The sequence below is a fragment of the Pleurodeles waltl genome, chromosome 9 (assembly GCF_031143425.1).
Source record: "Pleurodeles waltl isolate 20211129_DDA chromosome 9, aPleWal1.hap1.20221129, whole genome shotgun sequence".
NCBI classification, from domain to species: Eukaryota; Metazoa; Chordata; class Amphibia; order Caudata; family Salamandridae; genus Pleurodeles; species Pleurodeles waltl.
Genome location: NC_090448.1, coordinates 106277213 through 106304738, shown reverse-complemented (window position 1 = coordinate 106304738; position 27526 = coordinate 106277213).

Genomic DNA, 27526 nt, shown 5'->3' with positions numbered 1-27526 from the left:
TTACAGGTCAAGGAAGAACTAGTAATCTTATTTTTCACTTGAGCTGGTTGTTTCATTGTTCCAGTTAAGTGGTTCATCTGTGTTTAATCAATGATGAGTGGTGTATTAGTACACCACCCTCATAAACCATCCTAAAACAGCACTATTCCAATATCATAATATCACAATAAAACATGCTGTGCTATATTTTTGTTACATTTATAGTTCATCTTCATAAATACTTTTTACCAAGAACAGACAAATACACTGTAATAACATTAATTTGTTAATAAATCATGGGCACAACCAATGCCTGTAACAATATTTGTGTTCTCCCAACACTGCCGCCCACCTCCACAATCAGTAAATTATATACAAGAAGAGGAAGGCCCCCCTTTTCTGGTAGCTCTGACCCATCCTCTTACCAGAACAACAACCCCCCTCTATCCCGGTGCTCCTTTTACTTTCCAAGCTCCGAACATAGCAGAAGGAACAAAATAAAGGCCCTCCAGCTCCACAAACATGGAGATCAATAGCATTTGAGCCGGGCTCCTCCAAAATTATCCTCAGCTTTGTGTGGGTCCTGAGACCCAGCTGAGCACAGCGATGTAGGCTCAAACTTGAGGCACTTTGGCAAACGCTGCAGTGCAGTCAGTGTCTTCACCTATGAGGGAAGAACTGCTTCAAGGACTGGGACGACATTTATCGCTGGGACATGTAAGAGACCCAGGACATTCTTGGTGGATCCTTCCAGCCGCATATGAGGCACCCTCGGATGAAGCTGCTGCACAGGTCCTTTGAACAACTTGACCAAACCTCTTTGCTACGCTAGAAGCTTTCAGGCAGCAAAGAGTTTTGTCCAGGAATTTCTCCAATGCAAAGTTTGTTTTAACATACTATATTGTGTGTAACATGTATGGTCTGCTTAAAGAATTAATGCATATGTAAAAAAAATATTTAAATGTTCATTTTGCCAATGTAAAAAATATCAGCTGAAGTTGGCAAAATGGAAATGATTTTATAGATTCATATTTCTTGCCCAGATTACACATCTGACATCCGCTTTAACTTGACATTAGTTATGGTTCCATTTTGGCAAAAGAATCTGTATGAATGGCTGTTATACTGTAACCTTAAATTGCTTTCAAGTAATGTAATGATGAAACCCTAATTTTCAAAATATTCTTTAACTTTTTCGAAATCATGGTAACAATGAGCAAGTTTTTCAAAATATATATTTTCCAAGCAGATGCTTAGGCAGTGTGCCAAGAAAATGGAATATTATTTTCCTTGTTTGTCATGAACTTTATTTCAATTCGATTTGACTAACAAATTACTATAACAAAGGTTAGTTGTAATCTAAAGCAGGCATCTCTAACCTTTTCGGTAATAAGAGCTACTTATGTTTAACGGAAATCACCTCGAGCTACTAATATTAATAGAGTTGTAATAGTGAAAAGAGGACCCAGCACACAACCATATTTGTTAATGTCAAAGAAATGTATCTTCCATATTTTCAAATCCAATCATAAGTCACATAATTCCCAATCGAGTCTTGTTCAAATTATTGTTCTTTATTGATTCATATTGAAGATTAACAACCCACAGCCAACGTGTTTCGTACTAACGGACTTCTTCAGGGCTAAAAATATATAAACATATAAAACCACAATTTAATACAAAATTATATCTATTTTCTAAAGTACTATATTTCCAAAATTCCATTAAACATGTTAAAATCACATGCTAACATCATCATGATATTCTAATTTACTATCACCATCATCTAAATTTTATTTATATAGTACATGTCTGATCCAGAGGCAGAAGAAATACAAAAAATGTTTGCATTTCAATAAGTGTGTTGGCCCAATTTACAAAAATCTATATATGCCAAAACAATCTAAATATCTGATATGGTACCATGTCACAATAGATTATCATAAATGGTTTAGAACCAGTAAGATCACATATATACCGGGAATGCAATAAAAGGATGTACTGATAAACTGTTTACATACAAATAAGAGTAATGGCGGCCATATTGAATTCCACTGCTCTAATATTTTTAAAACCAATGCTGCCCCATTATTTCGACCATTTATCACAAAATACAATATTAGTTAAGCGTTTATATTTACAAAATCGAATCTGATGTTATAATAAACATGCTTCTACCATACGGCCCAAGTATATGACTTATTCCATAATAGATTGATGATTAAAACCTAAATAGTTCCTTTCAAATCTCATTTTGGTGGATATGTCTGTAGCAACCACAACATTTATTTGCTAGGTCATATTTACCACATTGCCGATGTCGGAATAAACAAAAGTTTTTATCTCTTCTCTTATTAATTAATACCAAATTAAATGAATTGCCAAAGTCAATATTGACCTTACATCAAATTTCCCATATTCGGTATTTCCTTTTCTCTATACATGCTGATGCATATGACTATTGCAACGCTTGGTGTCTAGATAAATATCGGTATGTCAACGACAGACAGATTCAACCTTCTATGCTTCTATTAAATTATGTCTTAGCATAGTTTTATTAAAAAGACATAATTCATGTTCTGAACTATGATACTTAATACAACAATATTCAGAAAATTAACTTCGGTCATTACAGGATTCAATTAGTTATACATTGTCATTTCAATATCACCCAAGCTAATCAACTAGAACTCCTACCTCATAATCATGATGTTTGATATACTCCATAATAAAGCTCCATTTAACAACATTCTTGCAAATCTTATCTTGTGCTCTCATACCGCTAATATACTTTTAGCAGAACGCTTACACCTGAGATGTTCATTTTAAACCTCATTAAAGTACGTGTAACTCTGGCCACCATTTTGAAATGGTGTCTAGGTTTATTGGATTGTATGTTCTACTGAAATTTATCAGTAAAAAAATATTTATTTAAGGGACATAATCCATGTTCTGGACTCCGATACTTATTACCAACACATTTTTTTTTAATTTGACTTTGTTCAGAACAGGATTCAATTAGTTATACATCATCATTTCAATATCACGAGGTTGATTAACCGGATGTTCTTTTTACTATCAGACATGGCTGGCAGTTTCATCTTAAGCCTCATTAAAGTATGTGTGACTTTGGCAGCCATTTTGTAATGGTGTCTATGTTTATTAAATCGTATATTCAACTGAAATTGGTCTATAAAAGATTATTTATTTGAAGGACGTGATCCATATTCTCGACTACGATACGTGTTGCCAATGACATTTTTTTATAACTTAACTTCAGTCAGAACAGGATTCTATTGGTTATACATCATCATTTCGATATCACCGTGGTTGATCAACTAGATGATCGTTCTGAGCCTTGGTAGAGTACGTGTATCTCTAGCAGCCATTTTAAAATGGTTTTTACATTTATTATATCGTATGTGCAGTTGTAATTGACCTGAACCAGATTGTTTATTTAAAAAACACAATTCCTATTCATATTTTAATAATCATGACCACAATATTAATCATTTCACATGGCATTATTGCATAGTTCATAAATCAACAATTTATCTTTAAGTGTATAATTTTCTTGTTGTCCGACTCTCGAAATCTAAAGACAATTGTCAAATATGTTAATCACCTAAATGGAACATTTAATTTATGTCCCAATTCGTCTCACTTATCATAATTATTCAAGGGGGAAGTAATTCTATCACTAATTCTAATTCCCCATAGGGAAATCAGAAAAAACAACATACATTTACATTACCACATCTCTAAAATTTCAAAAACTTTTCTTATAGTTTATCCTTTCCATATTTAAATACCCCCAAAATAGTGAAATTCATTGTTAACATTCAGTCCTTCCTGTACTGTTCGTAAACAAATTATCCATTTTGCCTCTGCTTGTCTCAGTGTCAGTTCTCTATTCCCTCCCCTTTCATCATGGGGCACATGTTCCACTTCATAAAACCATATTTGTGTGTTAGTGGGATGGATCTGTTGTATATGTGTAGCCACAGGGCATCTAACATCACCATTCTTTATAGCTCTCACATGTTCCATTACTCTTATCTTTAAACTGCGTATGCTACTACCAATGTATAACTTTCCACATGAGCATCCTAAAGCATAAATCACAACTGTTGTATTGCAGTTAATAAAACAATTGATAGTGTATTCTATCTGAGTATTGTATTTGAACTTTTGTATTTTATTAATTCCTATCTTACATATGGAGCATCCTCCACACATAAAGAAACCTCCTGGTTTCACAGCTAGCCATGTTCCAGCTTCAGACTTACTTTGAATATGTTTTACATAACTAGGACATAATGGCCCTCATTACAACCCTGGCGGTCGGTGTTAAAGCGGCGTAATACCGCAAACAGGCCTGTGGAAAAAAAAATGGGATTACGACCATGGCAGAAACCACCAACATAGACAGCCACTTTAACACTCCGACCGCCACGGCGATAGAAACAAACAGCACGCCGGACACTGCCAACAGACAGGCGGAAGACAATTTACCCACCCTATCACAACACGGCTATCCGCCACCTTTTCCGGGGCGGAACCAACGCGAATAAAAACACAGAGGAAACAGTACTCAGAAGGGAAAACACTAACCTCTCCACACCCCACAAGGAACCAGGACGCCATGGAGCCCGAACTGCAGATCCTGCCAGCGATGGTCTTCCTGCTCCTCTATCAGGAGCTCCAACGACAGTGGAGACGACCACGGTGAGTACTGCACCTACAACACAGGGGAGGGGGAGGGAAAAGAGAGTGACACACACACGCAACAAGCAACACCCCACCCACCCCCACCCTCACCCACAACACCATACACACAAATACATGCTGCAACATTACATATACACCCCCCTCCCCCCTTGAATAACGCCAGGACAAAAGGAAATGATTGTAACGATTGTAATCAATAAAAATCCATAAATCAAAAGTCAAAATCCAGTATATACAATTATGTACACCAACTACACAAGTCCAGATAGTGCACCAATCATTGTCCGTGGTCCACTGGGCCCAAATTGCATGGGCGAGGCCCACACTAGATACCTGACTCCAAACGGAGAGAACACTGGAGGTGCATCACATAGAAAATATGCAGGCACCTCAGGGGGAGGTGGAGGGGGGGGGCACCTCAGCCTGATGAACGCACAACGCCACTGCTCCACAAGGGGACTCCATGCCCATTGATGTATCCTGGGGAGTGCAAAGCCACAGTCTCTCAAGTCTTTCCAGTGGGTGGTTTGCCCACTGCTCTATTGTAGGGAGTGCAAAGCCCCTGTCTCTCAAGTCTCTCCAGTAGGTGGTTTGACCACTGATCTATCCTGGGGAGTGCAAAGCCACAGTCTCTCAAGTCTCTCTAGTGGGTGGTTTGCCCACTGCTTTATCCTGGGGAGTGCAAAACCACACTCTCTCAAGTCTTTTATTAGGTGGTTTGCCCACTGCTTTATCCTGGGTAGTGCAAAGCCACAGTCTCTCAAGTCTCACAAGTGGGTGGTTTGCCCACTGCTCTATCCTGGGGAGTGCAAAGCCACAGTCTCTCAAGTCTTTTCAGTGGGCGGTTTGCCCACTGCTTTATCCTTTGGAGTGCAAAGCCACAGTCTCTCAAGTCTTTCCAGTGGGTGGTTTGCCCACTGCTCTATCCTGGGGAGTGCAAAGCCACAGTCTCTCAAGTCTCACAAGTGGGTGGTTTGCCCACTGCTTTATCCTGGGGAGTGCAAAGCCACACTCTCTCAAGTCTTTTATTAGGTGGTTTGCCCACTGCATTATCCTGGGTAGTGCAAAGCCACAGTCTCTCAAGTCTCACAAGTGGGTGGTTTGCCCACTGCTCTATCCTGGGGAGTGCAAAGCCACAGTCTCTCGAGTCTTTCCAGTGGGTGGTTTGCCCACTGCTCTATCCTGGGGAGTGCAAAGCCTCAGTCTCTCAAGTCTCACAAGTGAGTGGTTTGCCCACTGCTTTATCCTGGGGAGTGCAAAGCCACAGTCTCTCAAGTCTTTCCAGTGGGTGGTTTGCCCACTGCTCTATCCTGGGGAGTGCAAAGCCACAGTCACTCAAGTCTCACAAGTGGGTGGTTTGCCCACTGCTTTATCCTGGGGAGTGCAAAGCCACAGTCTCTCAAGTGGATAACATTCTCCAATGGTTCTGGAGGGGGCTTTGTGTCCAGAGTGCTTTATCCTGCCAAGGACTGAGGTAGTGGATGTATCTCTCCACTGGTTCTGGAGGGGGCACGGTGCCCAGAGTGCTTCATCCTGCCAAGGACTGAGGTAGTGGATGTGATATTCCACTGGTTCTGGATGGGGCTTTGTGCCCAGAGTGCTTTATCCTGCCAAGGACTGAGGTAGTGGATGTGATACTCCACTGGTTCTGGAGGGGGCATGGTGCCCAGAGTGCTTCATCCTGCCAAGGACTGAGGTAGTGGATGTATCTCTCCACTGGTTCTGGAGGGGGCATGGTGCCCAGAGTGCTTCATCCTGCCAAGGACTGAGGTAGTGGATGTATCTCTCCACTGGTTTTGGAGGGAGCTGTGTGCCCAGAGTGCTCCACATGCATTGTGACCGCAAAAATACACTTGCCTGGGTGTGTGTGCCGCAAGATTGCCAAGGTACAGGTAGGTTGATATGCCATGGAGGTAGAGACATACCCCACACTGTTGCGGCTTCGCATTCCATATGCAGGTGACAACTGTGATGACAGTGATGCTTCATGGAAGCTGCCCAGGCTCCTGGAACTCACCACCAGCCTCGGACGACTGACCACTTGGGATGGCAGCCATGTCTGCGGTGATGTCACGGGGCCGCTGGAGGTGCTTGCGGCAGTGTCAGTCGCGGCAGTGCTTGCAGCAGCGGTGCTTGCGGCGGGCTCTGTGTCAGCGGTGCTGGCAGCGGGCTCTGTGGTGGCTGTGCTGGCTGTGCTGGCGGCGGGGTCTGTGGCGGCTGTGCTGGCGGCGGGTCTGTGGTGGCTGTGCTGGCTGCGGGGTCTGTGGCGGCGGTGCTGGCTGCGGGGTCTGTGGCGGTGGTGCTTGCGGCGGGTCTGTGGCAGCTGTGCTGGCTGCGGGGTCTATGGCGGCTGTGCTGGCTGCGAGCTCTGTGGCAGTGGCGCTGGCGGCGGGCTCTGGGGCAGCGGTGCTGGCGGCGGGCTCTGTGGCAGTGCAGGTGGCGGTGCAGGTGGCGGTCTTCTCCGCCATACAGGTTGGCGTCGAAGTGGACAGAAGATGTGACACTGGTCCCTCAGTTGGTGCCACCATGCCCTCTCCTGACCTGCCCTTCAGTTTCTGTCCCTTCCCCACCTTTGATGGTGGCGCAGCTGTCTTGCCACTATCCCCTTTCGTTTTCCTTGACCCCTTGGTGTCAGGTGTTTTCAGCTTCTCCCTCCGGGATGTGGGCACCTTTTTCACCTTGGCAGGAGGCGGAATGTCCTTGCCCTCGCTCCGTGGCACACTGGCACCCCTGATGGTTAGCGCACTCCATGACCCCGCAGTTGCTGGCATCACTGTGCCTGGGGATGTGGTGGCTGAGGTGCTGGGCTGGGACCTGGAAAGCCTGGCCCTAGGGGAAGGACGGGGAGGAGGTGTAGGGAAGAGGTCAATATTAGACAGGAAACGTTTCTTAGACACACTGGGATGGGTAGATGGATGGGTGTTGAGAGTGGAGGTAGAGGTAGTGGTTGTAGTAGGTGTACATCTGCTGAATTTGGGTGAAGGTGCATGGGCTGGAGGCTGTTGTGAAGTGGATGGCTGTTGGGTGGGTGTGTGCCTGCGTTTGTGTACTGTGGGAGGAGGGCTCACAGACACACTGGGAGAGGACACTGTGGGATGTGTGAATGGTAGTAAGGGTGGTGAGTGCACGTGAGTGGTGTGTGGTGATGGGCGTGCAGGTGGTGAGGTAGTGGCTGAAGATTTAGTGCATGCAGGTGTTAGTGGAGACGAGACTGGGGAGGGAGGAGGGAGACGTGGAGGAGGGGGACAGAGTGGAGGCAGTGGATGTTGGTATGTGTGCATGGGAATGATGCTTGTGTGAGTGCCTGTGGGATGTGTGGTGCTTATGTTTGCCTGAGCCAGCCTTGTGTGTTGAGGTGTGTGCATGCTGGTCTGATGGTGTGCTTGGGATAGGCTGAGGTACAGGGGATTGGGTCTGGGTGGAGGAAGTTGGAGGGGGAGGCTGGACACAGGGGCAATGGCTGCCATCAGTGCTGAGGCCAGAGCCTGAAATGCTCTCTGTTGGGCTTCCTGGCCAGAATGAATGCCCTCCAGGTATGCATTTGTTTGTTTCAAATGCCACTCAAGACCCTGGATGGCATTCAGAATGGTAGACTGTCCAACAGTGAGGGATCTCAGGAGGTCAATAGCCTCCTCACTGAGGGCAGCAGGGCTGACTGGGGCAGGGCCTGAGGTGCCTGGGGCGAAGGAGATGCCCACCCTCCTGGGTGAGCGGGCACGGAACACACGCTGAGGGGCTGCTGGAAGAGCAGTGCTGGTAGGGGGGTGGCAGCTGTACCTGTTGATGCAGGGGGCACAGAAGGGCCCGCCACCGCAAGGGAGCTCCCATCAGAGGAGGAGTCGCTGTCGCTGGTCTGTGCTCCTGTCCCCGCCGTGGAGCTCCCCTTGCCCTCCGTCCCACTGGTGGCTTCAGACTCAGTTGTTTCGCCCTCAAGGGCCAAGTGGGATGCTGCTCCCTCCTGCTCCGGTGCCACTGATCCTCCGCCTGATGATGCTATTGCACACAAGAACAGGGAGATCACAAAAAGGGGGGGGGGCAGAAGAAAGACATATTCAGTGCATGCAACACCACTACCGTTGGCGGACACAACAGACACAGCAGCCCTCTGCACTACGCCATGCACTTATAGTTCCTAGATTAATCACATGCCCATGGGGTACAAGGCCTAAGCCCCGATTGCTGCACACCTTGAAGTCACAGGAGCCTGACTATGTGTAGATGGTACTAACCACTAGTGGGGTTGGGGTGCCACAGAGCTTGCCTCACAAGGTACCTTGCCTACAAAGCTCGCCCTGGCCTAGGGGAACCCAGAGCCCACCTCCCCCACCCAGACACCTTGTAATGCGCACAAATTCAGCAGAATGATAGTGTACTCACCCCCTTGTGGCTGCTGTGATGCCCTCAAGCGCCCATCCATCTCCGGATACGCCATCCGCCAGGATCCGGAACATCAGGGGGGTCATGGTGCGACGGGCACCTCTCCCACGTTGGGAGGCCATCCCCAGCTGGGCCTCCGCCGTCTTCTTGCTCCAGTGGAGAAGGTCCTCCCATCTTTTCCGGCAGTGGGTGCTCTGTCTGTGGTGGACCCCCAGCTTACGGACGTCCTTGGCGATGGAACGCCAAATATCCTTCTTCTGGTGGGCGTAATAGTACAGGGGAAAAGGAAAATCTTTACCCGTCCAGACCGTCATCCTCTTTGGCCCACGTTCCCACCCTTGCCCCGACGCACATACACTCACCGTCTACACATGCAGGCCTCAGTCCCCCCCAATTTATCTTCCATCCACACCACTCAAAACAGGCATTGCCCATGCAGCATTCTCACAGTGTACTCACCTGTTTGTCTGGAGGACTGTACAGTTCTGTGTACTGGGGGAGGACCCCATCCACTAGTTTCTCCAACTCCTCCGAAGTGAAGGCAGGGGCCCTTTACCCAGACACATGAGCCATTGTCGCTTCCAGACTGAGGTCACAGCAGCACTTGCAGTGTAGGTCCTCTCCTATTGAAGTTCAGGTATCAAATGAGGGAACAGACAGAAAATGGCGGACACGTCCGCGGCGGTGCGTACCGTCACCGCCAGCGTACATCATCATTGGCTCCTGGGATCCATAAGGTCCAAAGTTAACCAATGCAGGATAGCGCTGCGGTCTTCGACCGCCCACCGCAACGGTGTACAATGCCAGCGCAGTTAACTCATATCCCCTTGTCCCACCTTACAGGTGAGGCAGCCACCATTTCAGGGGGCCACATGGCATTAATTTAAACTGCGTCACACCAATGTAGGCCTTGCATACACACAGTAACAGGCACATTGTGGATTAATAAATGTGTGCAAATTACATTTTGTGGTACCTCAGTGTTGGCGGACTCTCTGCTTGCTGTTCTTGTCCATAGGGCACGTCCGCTGGGGCAGGTGATGAGATGGCGGCATCCTCCGGTGTACAGGCCGCTGGTGGACCTGTCGACAATGGAAGAGAGACACGTAATAGTCACCTACAGACTTGATCGTGCAACAATCCATGAACTGTGTGCCCAGTTGGAGCCAGATCTGATGTCAGCTATCCGCCATCCCACAGGGATACCCTCTCTAGTGCAGGTCCTGTCAGTAATCCATTTCCTGGCAAGTGGTTCCTTTCAAACAACAGTGGCCATTGCATCAGGGATGTCCCAGCCAATGTTCTCTAACGTGTTGTCCAGAGTGTTGTCTGCCCTGCTGAAACACATGAGCAGCTACATCGTGTTCCCTCAGGTGGAGGATTTGCCCACAGTGAAAGGTGACTTCTATGCCCTTGGACATATCCCCAACATCATAGGTGCCATTGATGGAACACATGTGGCCTTGGTGGAGTGGATAAGTCTGGTACCTCCTGTCCGGTGACGTTGGGTAGGGGTCCTGTAGGGGTGTAAAGGCAGGATTATTGCATCTGTGTGTGCCATCATGTGTAATGGGTGAGTGACCCTGTACTCCAGTGCCTGCATTCTTGTCTAGGTCCTTGTGTGATAATTGTTTTGGGGTCTGCGTGGGTATCTGTAGTGGATATGCTTTGGTGATGGGTGTCCATGCTTTGGTGTTGCATGCAGGGCTTGGTATTGGGATGGGTGGGTTGTGATAGTGGGACATATGTGAGGTGTTGGAGTGATGGGGTGAGGGTGAGGGTGGGAGTATGTGATGGCATGCAGGTAGGGTGGGGGATAAGGTAGTAAAGAGTTGACTTACCAGAGTCCATTCCTTCTGCCACTCCTGCGAGGCCCTCAGGATGCAGTATTGCCAAGACTTGCTCCTCCCATGTTGTTAGTTGTGGAGGAGGAGGTGGGGGTCCACCCCAGTCCTCTGTACACCAATCTGGTGTCTGGAGACCACGGAACGCACCTTCCCCAGTAGGTCGTTCCACCTCTTCCGGATGTCATCCCTAGTTCTTGGATGCTGTCCCACTGCGTTGACCCTGTCGACGATTCTGCGCCATAGCTCCATCTTCCTAGCAATGGAGGTGTGCTGCACCTGTTATCCGAATAGCTGTGGCTCTACCCAGATGATTTCCTCCACCATGACCCTGAGCTCCTCCTCAGAGAACCTGTGTCGTTGAGGTGCCATGATGTGGTGTGGGTGATGTGTGAGGTGGTGTGTGTTGTGATGTGTGAGGGGATGTGTTGTGTGTTGTTTGAGGTGCATGGATGTTATGTGAGTGATGATGTTGTGTGTCTGCGGATGCTGGTGTTGGTTCTGGTGGTCTCTCTCTCTGGCCTTCTTTCAAATTTTGGGTTGTAAGGGTTTTTGGGTGATGTGGGTGTGTGTTTTATATTGGATTGGGTGTGTGGGTGTGTGGGTGTGGTGTGTGTATGTGTATCAGGTTTGTGTATTTGAAATTGTCCAATGTGGTTGTGTTTTGTGACTGTTTGTGTATTTTGAGCGCGGCGGTGTGTACCACCAATGGAATACTGCGGTTAAAAAGACCGCCGCGTGGATTTGTGGGTCGTGATAGTGTGGGCGTATTTCTGTTGGCGTGACGGTGTCGGTTTTGTTATCGCCAGTTTATCATTGACCTTTGGTGTGGCGGACTTCTGTGGGTGTCTGGATTATGACGGATTTCGAGCTGTGAGTCGTAATAGCTGTAGCGGAATTCTGCTGGCGCAGCGGTGTGTTGGTGGTCTTCTGCAAGGCGGTAAGCGGGATTTACCGCCAGGGTTGTAATGAGGGCCAATATGTTTCTCAATGTGTTACTTCTCCGGTAAACTATTTTAGGTGTTTTAGATATGGTACCTTCCGGTAATGTGGCTGAATTTTAAATATGCCAGTTTTTTTCTTAATGCATTGAAAATATGATTATTGTATAGGTTAAATTTGGTAATAAAACGTATCTCGCGTTTCTTATCACTCCCCTTATTTTTATTCTCTTTTTTCTTCATTGAATTGTCTTGGTTGGGTGCTGGGTCCTCTTTTCAGTGATATAGGCCATAATTTCTGGTTAGCGGAGTTCCAGCGGGTTGGACTTCAAGACCTGAGCACCTATAGCAATACTAAATGCATATGCAATTAAACAATTAAGGTGCAGTAATAAACACCTTGACCCCGATTCGGTATTGAGAGAATTTGAATTTTGGGTGGTGCCTGCACTTATGATTAAGATACCAATATCAGATTAGAAACAAAATGGATTTTGATGACAATCGTGAAGCGTTACTGGGCGATCTTTTCACAAAGATTACGACAAGATCAAAAATGCAATTATCAAAAACAATGAATAAAGACGGATTAAAGGCAAAATTTAAAACTTTGGAAAAATTTAAAAAGCAAGAGCTTGCGAAGTGGTGGGATGAAGCCACCTTAAGGAAATATATAGAGAATAAACATACACCAAGAGGACTTCAAATTTAGATTTTTCCAAATTTTGAGGATCTAGGGGCAGATTTGTTGCATGAATGGGAAGAAGGCCTCAAGATTGTAAATTCCAATCCAAATGAATCACAATGCCACGGGGCAACATCCAAAGCCCAACTTGATTCCTGACTGCCCAGTTACTCCACTGGGCAGGGGCATCATGGTAACAGTAAGCAGGCACCTCAGGGGGCAGGGGGCGGTGGGGAGGGTAGGATTAGGTGGGGGGGTTCTTCTTCGCAGGGGAGTCCTTGGGCTTGGGTTTGGGAGGGGCGGGGCGGGTCCTTGCCCTTTTGGCTTGGGGGCCGACGAGTGGCCTTGGGATGGGGGGCTGGAGTGCCACCCTTCTTCAACTTAGTAGCAGGACTCCCCCTAGGGGAAGGAACAGGAGTCGGTTTGGAGCTGGAGGTGCTGGGCTGGGGGTGGGACTTTCCTCTTACGGGCAGGACGGGGGTTGGGGGAAGAGGTTAAGGCTGGAAAGGAAATGCTTCTTGGGGCCAGTGGGGCAGGATTTGGGAGGAAGTACGAGGGTCGTGGTAGAGGGAGTGGTCGTAGGAGGAGTAGGTGTGCTGGACTTGGGTGCAGGTGCACAGGCAGTGTGCATGTGTGAGGTGGATTGCTGTTGGGGGTCTGAGTGGAGGCATTTGTGTGTCTTTGGTGGGGGGCATAGAGGGTGGGGGAGGACAACCAGGACGTGTGGATGGATGTTGTGATGATGTCTGCAAGTGAGGTGGGTGTGCTGCATGAGGTGGTGATGGTGGTGATGGTGACTGTACATGTGGTGTGTGGGCTGGATGTCTGCTGCTCTGCTGTTGTGGGCAAGAATGTGACTGTGGGCAAGAATGTTCAGGTGGCAGGATCTGGGACTGTTGATGCTTTGCATGCAGGTGTGAGTGCTGATGTGACTGTGAGGGAGGAGGAGGGGAGACAGTGGAGGCAGTGGCTGATGTTGGGTGTGCATCTGTGTGTTGGGTATGTGTGTGCTTGTGGACTGAAGTGTGGTGCCTTTATTTCTCTGTGCAAGTCCTGTCTGTTGTTTTGGGAGCATGCTTGTCAGAATGTGTGCATGGGGTGGGTTGGGGGAGAGGAGACAGGGACTGGGAATAGGTAGTTGGAGGGTGGATGGAAGAAACAGGGACACTGGCTGCCGTCAGAGAGGAGGCCAGAGCCTGAAATTATCTCTGTAGGGTCACCAAGCCACGGTGAATGCCCTCCAGGAAGGCATTGCTGCATCTGGATGGCATTTACAATGGTTGACTGCCCTACAGAGATGGATCTCAGGAGGTCAATAGCCTCCTCATGAAGGGCAGCAGGGCTGACTGCGGCAGGGCCTGAGGTGCATGGGGCGAAGGTGATACCCACCCTCCTGGGTGAGTGGGCACGGGCAACTCGGTGGGGGGCTACTGGGAGGGCATTGCTGGTACGTGGGTGGCAGAAGATGACATTGTTGGGGTGTTCCTAGAGTTGGAGGAGGAATCAGAGTCAGTTGTATCAGCTCCTGTCTCCCCCGTGGTGCTCCCCTCGTCCTCCGTCCCACTGGTCCCCTCAGCGTTGGTGGACTCTGCCTCCTTGCTCCCGCTGGCTGCAGCTTCCTCACTCCTCGCCCCTGCTCCTTTGCCAGATGATGCTAATGCACACATGGACAGGATGACAAAAGGAGAGAGGGGGGAAAGAAAGGGAGCACAGGGTCAATTACAGCACCAACAGCACAGATGGCATACACATCACTATCACTCACTGGGACTTAGAATGGGCAGTATGGACCACAGTAGCATACCATTGGCTAGGTACTACAGCAGGTAGGACCCAATCACTCCCATCTGCACGCCTTCTGGGATGAACTAAGCCTTGTCTGCCATGGAAGGCTAGCTACCTAGCAATTCAAAATATGCACACCACCCTACATACCTAAGCAGGACCACGTAGCAATGTCTAAACTGGCATATTGGGGTATCCACTGACTAGAACCCTGCACCCAGATCCCATGCCAGGCAACAGATGATGAATATCACACACACTGTACTCACCCCCTGGTACCTGCTCTGCTGTCTTCAAGTGCCCATCCAGCTCTGGGTAGGCCACCACCAGTATGCAGGCCAATGGGGGGGTCAGGCTCTGACGGGCCCCCCTCCCTCATTGGGAGGACATCCCCAGCTGGGCCTCCATGGTCTTCGGGGCACAGTGCCTCAGGTACTCCCACCGTTTTATGCAGTTGGTGCTCCTCCGGCTATGAATCCACAGGGGCCACATGTCCTTGGCGATGGTACACCACAACCCCTTCTTCTGATGGGCACTGAGCTGCAGAGGAAACACAGACAAGTCATTGCCTCCAAGATGAATAATAATCAGATCCGGGAACTGAAGTCCCTCTTATCTCTTTGCCAACGCGACGAGTTTCTGCAGCTGCGAGATTCCCATTCCACCAACCCCACACCATCGAAAAACTACATCGTGGGCCGTCGCCAGATTAGGCGTACGGCGCTGTTGCACCCTGTAGTCCGCCCGTCAAACAAACGAATGTCCCAAGGCCCAAACCACGTGTGGCGCCATTAAACTGTGATGAGAGAAAGTAGAATGAGAAACCACATGAAAAATTGTAATAGATGCAGCATGAGGGATCACTGGTCATACCAATTCTGGTCTAATGTACCGCTTATAACAATTTGACAAACTTCTCCCAATGGATTTTACATCTGCTGCAGACAACCCTGCACTTGCCGCTACCATAGCTGCACCAATCTTAAATGAAGGTGGCAAATACCCCTGCGGGTCTACCCCTGCTGCTCCAAGTGTAACCTTCAAAACTTCTGAGAATTGGTAACGTGAAAGGCATTCCCCGTTTTTGTGTAGAAAGAGGGCAGAAGACCCCGAATGCGGGTGTACCAGCAGGTAACCTCCCAAGTGACCCAACGGGCATATGGAAGACCCGTGCACAGCTTTTAGAGCAATGACTGAACCCTTACCCAGTTGATCTGTTTTAGATTTCCGCAGCTGTATTGTTAACAACTCCGGACTGGCCTGGACGTCCAACCGCTGGAGTCCTCTTGAATGGTCCCCCCGGATGCCCCTACCAATTCGCTGATGTGAAAGGCACCGTAAAAGGCCACCGAGAATGCCACAGCAAATAATAATGAATCAAAAGGTGAAGAACACACTAAGGGAACCTTGGTCAAAAGCTTCACTAGTAAACATGCAGTTATGGGTCGCCTAGAGTCCAACTTTGGACCCTCTACTCGAGCCCACCCAGCTACCGCCCGCTTAATTAAAAAGGAGCTTAACTGGGACTCCTGATTCCGTAGCCTCACAAAGAATCAAATGGCAACCAAGTAAGCCTTGGAGCAAGAGACTGGCTCCCCCTTTCTTTCAAATGATGTAAAAAGGCACAAAGGGCCCCTGCTGAAAATAATTCTGATATTTGTTGAGTATTCAGGAAATGTATATATTGCTGAAAAGCTCTCTCATAAGAACCCTTTGTGCGGGCTGCTAGTGATGCTGCTACTAAAGCTGGAGGGTTGGGACACCAATCTTCCACAGACCTGTTGGGAACTCCATCAATTTCTCCGCTGCCTGAGGGTGGAACTTCACAAAATCCTGCATCAATGAGCAAGACAGGGCGTCAGCATCATTGTTATTAACTTGTGATTCATGTTAAGCGCGAAAGGTAATGTTTAGGTTGAAGCAGGTTAGTACCAAGTGTTTCAGAAGGCGGAGCACCAATCTGCACGTTTCCTTTTGATTATTGATCGCCTGTACCACAGCCATGTTGTCTGACCAAAAAACTACCGATCTATCCTTAAATGTCTTATCCCAAATGGTGATGGCGACAATGATAGGGAACAGTTCTAAAAAGGCTATATTCTTGGTTATTCACTTATCAACCCAGTCTGAAGGCCAGTTGACTCTGCACCAGCACGGCCCCAGGATGGCGCCAAAGCCTACACTACCTGCAGCTTCTGTGAATAAACCCAGAGTGGGACTAGGGACTGGGAGATGCGGCCAAATAACGGCCCCATTAAAGTTTTGCAAAAATGAAAACCATATTCTTAAATCTTCCCTAACTTCAAGGGATAGTCTAGTGTGATGGTGTTTTTTAGTCAGGCCCGCCATAGATCTAGCGATGGACCTGGAGAAGGGGCATGCCAGGGGGATAATGCGTAAAGCGAAATTAAGTTGACCCCCCAGAACCTGTAGTTGGTGTAAGGTGACTTTTTTCTGAGACAAAACCGTTCGAATGGACTCCTTAAATACATGTAACTTTTTCATAGGTAAGCGGCACTCACCGGCCACGGAATCTATCTCAATTCCGAGAAAGGTAATGCAAGTAGTAGGACCTTCTGTCTTGCCTGGGGCCAAAGGGACCCCAAATTCATTGAACATAGTGGTTAAAGCCTGGAGAGCCCACAAACATCTAGCCGACCCTGGAGGGCCCAGAACCAAGAAATCATCCAAATAATGTATCACTTCTTTGTGGCCGGTGCGCCTGGCAAAAATCCACTGCAGCAGAGTACTAAACTGTTCAAAATAACTGCAAGACGCAGTACAACCCATAGGCATACGTTTATCATAGAAGTAAGACCCTTTGAATTGGAAACCTTTTAAATAGTAGTCGTCTCGGTGAACAGGTACTTCACTCTACTACCATGACCTCTTAAACAACCCTACTAAATTCACCTTCATTTATCTCACCCTGGTACTATGATCTCCTTAACCCTTCCACAGACTCTTCCCTCCTCCATCCCCCTTTACTCATCCGAAGCCTAAATCCTATTACCATATACTCCCAATTAACTCTTCTGGATTTCTTTCCTCCTCCACCCCTCCATTACTCCAGTCAATCTAACTAACAAACTCTCATATCCGCGGCTCAAATTAACTCATAATAATACTAAAACTGTACTCATATTTCCCGATACTAATCCATCACTAATTCTTGTTGGGTTCCGGAGTAGCGTGCTACTCGCCGAAAAGCGCTTTGACGCCTCGAGCACTATATAAATACTATCACAATAAAATGCAATACAATACAATACAATTAACACATTACAGGACATTTGTGCAGGATCATTCAGTTCAATACAGTTCAATACATTGTACATTTCTTTCTGATAAAGCACTATTACTCAAGTTGTGTCCAAGGATGTAAATTTATAAATTTGGTATACAATGCAAAGTGCAATAGGGTGGGGTGATGGTTGGGAAAAGTCCACTGTAGTGGGTCAGTATGTTTGTAGCACAGGTTCAGTGTCCAAGGGGCCATAGGAAGAGGAGCAATGGCAGTTCAAAGTAAACAAGGTGACACAGTAGAACACAAGGGGGACATTCTGAAGGGGCTCATTTCCTGACGGTGTTCTTGGTCTTGGCAACTGTCTCTGGTGTCTGTCTGATCGCAGGGAACATTTGCGGGGTGGTTCACGTTCTGCAGGGGGAGGGCTTGCTTGTGGCCTGTGAGTCCAGCAGCAGGGCCTCCTGTCCAGTAAATGCAGCAGATGTGGAGGGCTGGTCAGTATACTGGCTAGTGGTAGGGGCCCACTGGTGTGCTGTGTCCTCCCGCATCATATTGGCCATGTCACCCAGCACATCTGTGATGGAGGCCATCCTGGTATTCAAGGCCTGCAATTGTTGCATGACCTCCTAGTGGTGTTTCCCATGCAGCCGCTGGTTCTCCTGATGATGTTGAGCACCTGACCCATCCTGTCCTGGGATTGTTGGAATGCCCCCAGGACATTTGTGAAAGCCTCCTGGGCAGTGGGTTCACTGGACCTGTACTCCCCCTGGTGCACAGCTGTCCTCAGACTGTTTCTGGCCCCTCTGTGCCTGTGTCTCCTGAATGGTGCGCCCACTCCGACTGACACTAGGACACTCATTGTCTTGCCTGTGTGGTGTGGACTCGGTTCCCTGTACAGGTGGGCACCCTATTGATTGACGTGTCCTGGGGACGGAGGTCTGGGGGTGTTGGCTGGCTGCTGTGGTGTTTGATTCAGAGTGGAGGGCCCTGTAGTGGATTGGCTGTGGGATGGGGTAGCTGACTGACCAGTGGTCCCAGATGGGCCAGGGAGTTCACCCACATCCAGATATCCTGAGTTGCTATCATCACTAGGGGCATTTTCTGGTGGTGGACTGGGTAGCCGTGGCACCTCCTCGCCGCTGACATTGGCTGCAGCACCTGTGGGATGTAAGTGATGTGTTAGGGTACTTGTCTGTGACATATTCTGCATTTCTAGCTTTTCCAATGTTACTGGTGTTGTCCTCCAACCTTTGGTTGTGGGTGGTGATGTATTGTGGGATTGGTAGTTCTTCATGCTGTGCATGCAATCGTAGTGGGCGTGCATGCAGAGCTGGAAGAAATGTGTGTGCTGTGGGTATGGCATGCAGTGTTTGACATTTAGGTGTGGTAATTGGGGTGGAGCACTGTGTGGGATGGAGTGGGGTGAAGGGAGGCAGGGTGAGGGGGTGAGATGGCATGCAAGTATGGGGGGGTGATAGGTTGTTAATGGTGACTCAGTGTTCAGTCCTCCAGCTACTCCAGTGAGTCCCTCAGAATGCAGTATTGCAAAGACTTGCTCCTCCCATGCTGTCAGATGTGGGAGAGGAGTTGGGGGTCCACCGCCAGTTCTCCTGATGGCAAGCTGGCGCCTTGCTGCAATGGAACGCGCCTTCTCCCGTAGGTCATTCCACCTCTTCTGAATGTCATCCCTTGTGCGTGGATGTTGTCCCACGGCATTCACCCTGTCCACGATTATCTGCCATAGCTCCATCTTCCTGGCAATGGAGATCTGCTGTACCTGTGCTCCAAACAGCTGTGGCTCTACTCTGACTATTTCCTCCACCATGACCCCCAACTCCTCATAAGTGAAACAGGGGTACCTTTGTGGGAACATGGATGCTGTGTGGTGTGTGTGCTGTGCAGAGGGTGATGTGGGATGTGGTAGGGTATGTAGTGTGTGGTGCGTGACAGATTTATGGGTAGTTGTGGTACTTGTGTGCAGTTGTCTCTGGGATTGACTTGGCAATGTGTGACGGTCTTCTTGTTTTTGCAAAGGTGTGTGGGTATTGTAGGGGTGTGTTTTATAGTGCTGTTGGTGTGTGTGTGTGGGGGGGTGTATTTGTGTCAGGTTTGTTTTTTTTGTTCTGGCCAATCTTGTATTGTTTTGTATTTGGGTGGCCATTTCCGCCTTGGCGGAATGCACCGCCAATGGTTTACTGCCATTGAATGTCCGCTGTGGTGATTCGTATGTCATTATTTGGAGGGCATTGTTTTGGTGGCATAACGGTATGGATGCTAGTTCCGACAGTTTATCACGTTCAGTGGGTCTGGTGAATTTGTGGTTGTGGCTGGTTTCTGTCGGTTTTGTGTGTATGTGCCATAATCTGGCGGACCGATGTTCGCCTCCATGGCGGTATGTTGGCGGCAGTCACCGCAGAGGTATTCGGAATTTACCACCAATGCCATACTTTGGACCTAAGTCTCTCCCTACATCACATGATTTATCACACAAACATCAGCTTTAAATATATATTCAAAATTCAGCTATTTTTCTGCATGCATTAATTCAACCATTCAAAAGCTTGCAAGTTGGTAGTCTGGGCTGCACACAAGAGAGCTCCTTACAGGTAGCTGGAGAGCTACCAGTAGGTCATGAGCTACTCCTTGGAGAAGCCTGATCTAAACACAATGTCAATCTATCTTTGATTTAGGGATTTAGGGTCAGATTTATGAAAAGTGGTGCTCCACTCAGTACAGCGTCACCCCTTAGCGCTCCCCTAGCCCCACCATTTTGTGCCATATTTAATATACGGCGCATCATTGCGATAGTTAGGGAACTAGTGGAATAATTTATCACACTAGTTCAGCGCTTTGCAGTCTTAGCATCAAAAATGTTGATGCTAATCCTGCAAAGCTCATTGAGGCCCATTGTGAACAATGGTGTGCCTCCTTTTAATGCCTACTCTGAGCAGGCGTTAAAAAATGCTGAAATAAATCATGCAAAGAAATCTTCTAGATTTCTTTGCACCATTTTTATGGCCCCTTCCTAATGGGGGAATGCCCCCTTTGCATACATTATGTTTGGAGTGCCACATTGTAAATTTGGCGCAGCAATTTTGACCTCATTGGGCCACATTTCCGTAAAAAAATAGAAAAAAACGCTAATGTGGTGCAAGGAGGCGCTAGGGGCTCTTAAAACTGCCCATTAATATTCTAGAAAATGTTGTGCTATTGTATATGAAGTGTTGTACAGAATCACTTTTCTTTTATTTATTTTAGAATCACTTATTTTTAGCAGGCAGAGCTGACAAATGGACATTACAGCTGGAGGACCCGAGTTACCATGCCCTGCAGGTTTAGCACAACAGCCTTCCATCATAAGTGGGGAGGAGGAAACAGAGACCGTCTGGTAGAGTGCACCTTTTGAGGGACAAACATGCTCCATCATAAAAAGACTTCTTGTGGAGGCTGTTGAGCCAACTTTGGGGTTGGAGGAATTGAGTATCACAAGCCAGGAGGAGTAGGATAATGGGAATCTTCCTGGCATTAAGCAAGAACTTCCACTAGGGTTCCACACCTGGGCCTGCTCCCAACCACTCCTTAATTCCTGAGTCCTCTATCGAATAAGGATCTCTAGCTGCCCCGACTCTACTTTTGTCTCCTCCAAGGGCCTGCTCAGAAAAAGACCTGCAATTTAGGGGGCACTTTAACCTTTGATGCCCCTGAGCCCTCACATATTGTACACTCCCTTCCCCCTGATTGACGTCTCTGTGACTGTTCTCAAGGAGGTGAGGACCATCGAAGAGTTTCAGCAATCGATTGCTTTGGATGTCCAGGGGTTAGTAGAAGAGGCAAGGATACTTCAAGAGTCAATAACTGAACAGCTTCAGAAATGATGTCCCTTCATGACCTCTTTGATAGCAGGGATAATGTCTTGCTTGTCTCCCCAATCCACCACACTTTCTGTAGTTCATCTTACAGTTCATTGATCTTTTTGTTTCCCCCACAGCCCTGTGTACCTCATTTCCCATGTGGTTTCAGACCCTGCAATGACCTGCCAGCTAATGTACATCCCTGAAGAGAATTTAAACATTGTTATGGAATGGCCAGATAAATTTGCCCACAAGCAAGTAATAGGACTATGTGGACAGGACCTCCTGTGGTGTGGTAGGTAATGCCTTTATTCCTCATTTAGACACTGGACCATCTTTGAATTATTCGATTGTGACATTTTACTATGGTTTAAGGACTTAAAATGTTGAAAATTGTTTAGTTCAATTTTGTTTGCACTTTATGGCCCTTTGTATATAGACTTGATTCCTGCCATTTCCAATTACATTTTTGTGCCCACGCCCCTTCAAATTCACATCCCCGTTGATGAATGAGTCTACATATTTTCATATTCACCAATAACTGCTCCAGTATAAATTATTTTTGAAAAATGTTTTACAAAAACTGTTGTCTAATATAAAAAATGTATGAACTCAACAAACTGATTTAGTCTTTATTTTGTATTTTACCTTTTTTCTAGCATGATCAATAAATGTTTAGCTTTAGAGATGATGATTTACATTTACTTCACAAAGAGTTTTGTCATGAACACATACGGACTCATTTACTTAAAAGTGGTGCAGCACTGCTCTGAATCACTTCAGAAACTCAGGGATGCGCCATATGTAAAACAATATGTTGCACTCCTGTGATTTCAATGGCGCTGGCACTAAAATTAGCTGCCTCGTGACAATGCAAGCACTCTTGCATTGTAGTGCAAGGGTGCCTGTGTTGCAGGGAATGTTTGTTTATGTGCACGATGGGGCACCTTCCTGAAAAATAAAAATGTAATTAATGGCATTATGCTCTTCAAAAAATAAATGTATTTATCCTCGTAGCACCATGCTAACACTACTCATGGGGTGGCGTTACTTTACAAATCCTCATAAATCTGGGGCACCATCAAAATTCAATGGTTGGTGCAGTGGAATGCTCATAGCAACACCCATTGCATGCCCCTCTGCCACAGAAAACTGCGTTAGGGGCCATATTTACAAGGTGGCATTAAGCCACACAATGTGGCTTAACGCCGCTTTGTAAATATAGAAAGTGGCACAGCACCACCAGAGAGTCATTAAAAGTGATGCTCCCATGGCGGTAGGGCCTCATAAATGAGGACCTTAGAATGTTAACAAATAACAAAATATTTATAAAAGTTTAGTTGACTAGTAACTAATTGTTAAATAAAAAAATAAGTCACAGTTGGATCTTACATACGGATATGTTTGAAGATAGTACATATATGAGTTATTTTAACTGTTTATTTGGTAAGTATACTGTGGAGAGAGTAGAGACTTGATTAGTTTATTTTTTCTTTAGCCTTCATTGTATGACTCCACTTAAGCAATTCTTCCTTCCGATGGTGCTTGGGGTGGTGGTGATTGAGTTGGGACTGGATGATTTAATGGAGGTGATTTTGATGGAGGTGTTTGGGGTGGAGATGGTAGGATTGGGATATTGCAAGGGAATGGACATGAATTGTAGGTGATGTTGTCCTCATTGGTTGTGGTGCTCTGCAAAATATTGCACATACCTTGACAAAGGCATTTTTTGTAATTGCCTTTATCATTATGGCGAAGGTATATTGCCTTGCAGTTGAACTGCAAAAATGTTCATGGTGCATCTTGGATCTCTCTTGGTAACACTGCATAATGCTATCCAAGGCACAGGTGTGCTTCTCGGACATCAAAGGGACTCATTTAAGGTGATTTTCCCCAGCTGTATAAATATCCCTAGCACAGAGGACTACTGTAGGATTTAACTATGCCAACACTCCCCCACCCCCACATGTGTTGCTGTCAGCGTGGCTAGCAGGTTGTCCATCACTTACAAGGCTTCCATCTGGGAGGTTGTGGACCAATGAAAGGGGAAAGCTGTTCTTTACCAGTGGTGTTGTCTCCCTCAGGTGATTGAGAGAAAAGCAGAGATGCTGAGGAGTGTGTAGATGATCCTACAGAGGTACCTGGATATAAAGGACTGTGTGGAGGTGACTCTTGCATAGGCAGCTCAAGCAGCCATAGCTGCTCACCTTGTGCATAGAGAATGGCAATGCTCAGAAGTGTTCTTGAAGAGGGGTGCTGCCCAGCCTTGAAGAGATATTGCCTTCAATTTTGTGTGTGTGAGCCTCAATGCCCTCCTCTGTGTCTCCATTCTCATTGTCCTCAACCAACTCCTGCTCCTCGTCTTCCTCTTCTTATCATGCAGTAGTTGATGCATAGATAGCTGCTGGAAGGGAGCATTTGCTGTCAGCTGCTAAACCAGTGTATTTGAAGTTGGAGTTGGAGTTGAAAGGTTACCCCCTGATCCAGCAACTTTATTAAAAAAGATTAATGTGGAATGAGATCTACTATTTTTTAATCTAAACATAAAGTCATGTTTGACAAACTTGATGTCAAAGTAGAGTCAAATATATGAAAGACAACCAATAAATCATTATGAAGCCCTTTTAAAAAAAAAATTGAAATACCATGGAAAGGATGCTGGGAAAATAAAAATGATGAGATATATTGTGCTCCGTATTTTGTCCTGTCTATATTGTGGGTTTAATATTCAGGGTGCACCCTGCTGACATAGGGTAAATATAAAGGAGACAGAATATAATAATGAAGACTTCCAATAGGTGTGGACATTGGTGGATGGAGGGATGTCAGACAGTAGACTAACACCTGTAAAAATTGTGAGATAGGTTTTAACCAGAACCAAAAAACACTGACATTATATTTACCAGTCTCAACCATTCTTGCTCAGAGTCGCCAGTCTTTGGTAATTGCAGTGCTAGAAGAAAAAGTATAGGTTGTGGTAGGTGATGGATGGGGGAAAACACATAATCCTAACGTATATATTAAAAAATGTATGAACATAGGGGGTCATTCCGACCCCGGCGGGCGGAAACCGCCCAAACACCGCACCGCGGTCAAATGACCGTGGCGGTGATTACAACTTTCCCGCTGGGCCGGCGGGCGATCTCAAGAAGATCGCCCGCCGGCCCAGCGGGAAAGCCCCTGCAAAGAGGAAGCCAGCTCCGAATGGAGCCGGCGGATTTGCAGGGGAGCGACGGGTGCAGTGGCACCTGTCGCGATTTTCAGTGTCTGCAAAGCAGACACTGAAAATCATTATGGGGCCCTGTTAGGGGGCCCCTGCACTGCCCATGCCAGTGGCATGGGCAATGCAGGGGCCCCCAGGGGCCCTACGACACCCGTTCCCGCCATCCTGTTCCTGGCGGTAAAAACCGCCAGGAACAGGATGGCGGGAAGGGGGTCGGAATCCCCATGGCGGCGCTGCAAGCAGCGCCGCCATGGAGGATTCCCTGGGCCAGGGGTAAACCGGCGGGAAACTGCCGGTTCCCCTTTTCTGACCGCGGCTTTACCGCCGCAGTCAGAATGGCCCAGGAAGCACCGCCAGCCTGTTGGCGCTGCTTCCGTGGTCGTTGACCCTGGCAGTCAACGTCCCCATAATGTTTAAAAAAAATTAGAATATGCAAATTATATTTGAGTATGGTTAATAATCACGGGATATAAAATAAGACACAGTAAACCAAACAAAAGTTTATAAAACTGATATGCTGTGCTATTGAAAATGGCATAGGATATACCACAGTGTGTGGTTGGATTCTGTTTAGACACAGGCCCTACGTTTCCAGTGCCACAATAAGAAGTACTCCTGCCCTAGATGTAACAACCTATTTACTATTAATAGTGACTGTATGAAAGGAGGAAGTATAAAAGCATATTTTAAACATCAGTTATTATAAGTGTGTGTGTTTGAGGTTGCTTTAGAAGGCTATGTGATGTCCTGAATGGGGGAAGGACGTTCTTGCATGAGTGTTGATAGAATATGTTTTAGGGACAGAGAAGTGGTTCAGATCTTACCAGCCATAACATTAGAGTTGTCTGCAACAAGACGCCCATACAGCAGGTGAAGATGAGGGAACCTAGTGTTACCCAGGAATAGTTTTAGCCTGGAGAATTTATTTTTAAAGACCCCACATTCAATGTCTTCTCCCTCAATACATTGACAGAGAATGTCACTTCCTGCCACAAGGCTGCTTGTTGTTTTGCACTTAGGGTGAATGGAAGCAGCAGAAGTAGTTAACTTGTAGTGTTGAAAAATAAATTTGACCTGAAGTGTCTCCTCCACAGTAAAAATCATCTTTCTCCACAAACCTTGTTGACTGCATCCTGGAGGAATAGTGCGCTTCCTGGTGGCTGCAGAGTTAACAAAGTCCAAGAGTGTAAAGTTAGAGCCTACTGATGTGGCTTGATACGTATTGTGTGTGTGTGATGAATGTCAGATATACATTTTTTACCTTTTTCCCCCCATTCAGAGCACATTGGTGGTAGAGGTTTCCTCCTACGAGGTGGAGGTTCCACCCTACTATGGTCATAAATTATGCTGTAGAGTCTCCACCCCCTGAAGTAAGATAGATGGAGTCATGGAAGTCTACAACTCAGTGTAAATCCACACTTTGAAATGGTGAATAGTGAAAAACTGTAGACGTACACCTATGTGTAGTACAAATTTACACGAGTAAATCTACACAGTAAAATGTTACTTTCGTGATTCAGGCCTGTTGATTTTTTACTCCACCTTTGTTTCATCACTGTCCTGTCATTGTGTCTCATCGGGTTATTATCCTCTTTCTTGTTACCTCTTCTTTTTCATTCCATGGCTGAGCCCTTGGGCCTGCATTACCTGGAAATGCGTGTGTGAGAAGGCTGCAAATGGCAGTGTTTTCTATCTTACTGTTTTGAATTCTACAACATGCCTGGAGTCAGCTTCCTGTGTCAATGTTACAACACACTATGCATTCATTGTCAATGAGCTGGAACTTGTTCTTCTGCCTAATGTGCTGTAACAAGAAAATAATCTAGTCGCTGAATCTAAACGCGTCATTGGTGATAGTCAAGCCTGGCTGTCTCCACTCTCATCCCTTTGTGTCATGCATTTCACCATTAATTCAATATCATTCTCATCGCTCCCACCTCCAGGTACCTGACACACTGTCTCTCCTCATACACTCCTCAGCACACTTTTTCTTTCTCTCCGTCTGACGTATTAGTTTCTTTCTCCCAATTCATCCTTCTCTTATTTAGTTGGCGTGACCTTTCCATAGTTCTCAGTCTCTGTTTTTCGTTGTCACTCTTATGACATGCCTAGATTACATGCATTTAACAAATCAACATTTACCTCCAGGTTTATTTTTCATTCGTGTTTAAGTGGAATGAATAAACACAGTTAAATGTGCAGAACTGAACATAATTGAAAGAACACCTTCCCTTTTACTTATTTAGTTTATGTTTTTCCTGTATTTCTTCCTCCTACTTTTCCATACTCCCTTTACTTCTCATTTCCCTTTTCGCAATATGTTATGTATCGCCTGCTATTGTTTTTTTTCTCCGTTTTTCATCAGTTTATTCGTATCTCTTTACCCTTCTTTCAGCCCCATGTTTGATTTGTCTATTCATAGTTACTAGATCATAACAAACCAGGCTTGAGGGTATCAGACAGCACTGCACAACAAAAACAATAGCAATATTAAAAAAACAGTACCACCAAATGAGCAATGTTTAAAGGCAGTTTAAACCAAAGCATAAAACTGTCGCAAATTTAAATAAAAAAACGAAAACGAACGGTAGCCTTCAAAAGTAATCTAGGAATATTTATCTGCCCATTATCTCATTGTAATTTTGTAACTCTCTACAGTATATCTGTTTTCCATTCTCTCTACCACTCTAGTCTATTATTTCTGCCTAGAGTGTTTCGTGCCATTTGTATTTGAAGCTTTCTATTTATTTTCTGGATTTTCAGTCACCTAATTTCAGTTCCGTTGTAACTCCCTACCACATTCTTTTAATGTCTGTATCTTCTCTGTCGGATTTCCTTCAAATTTCAGTTTCTATTTCTGGAA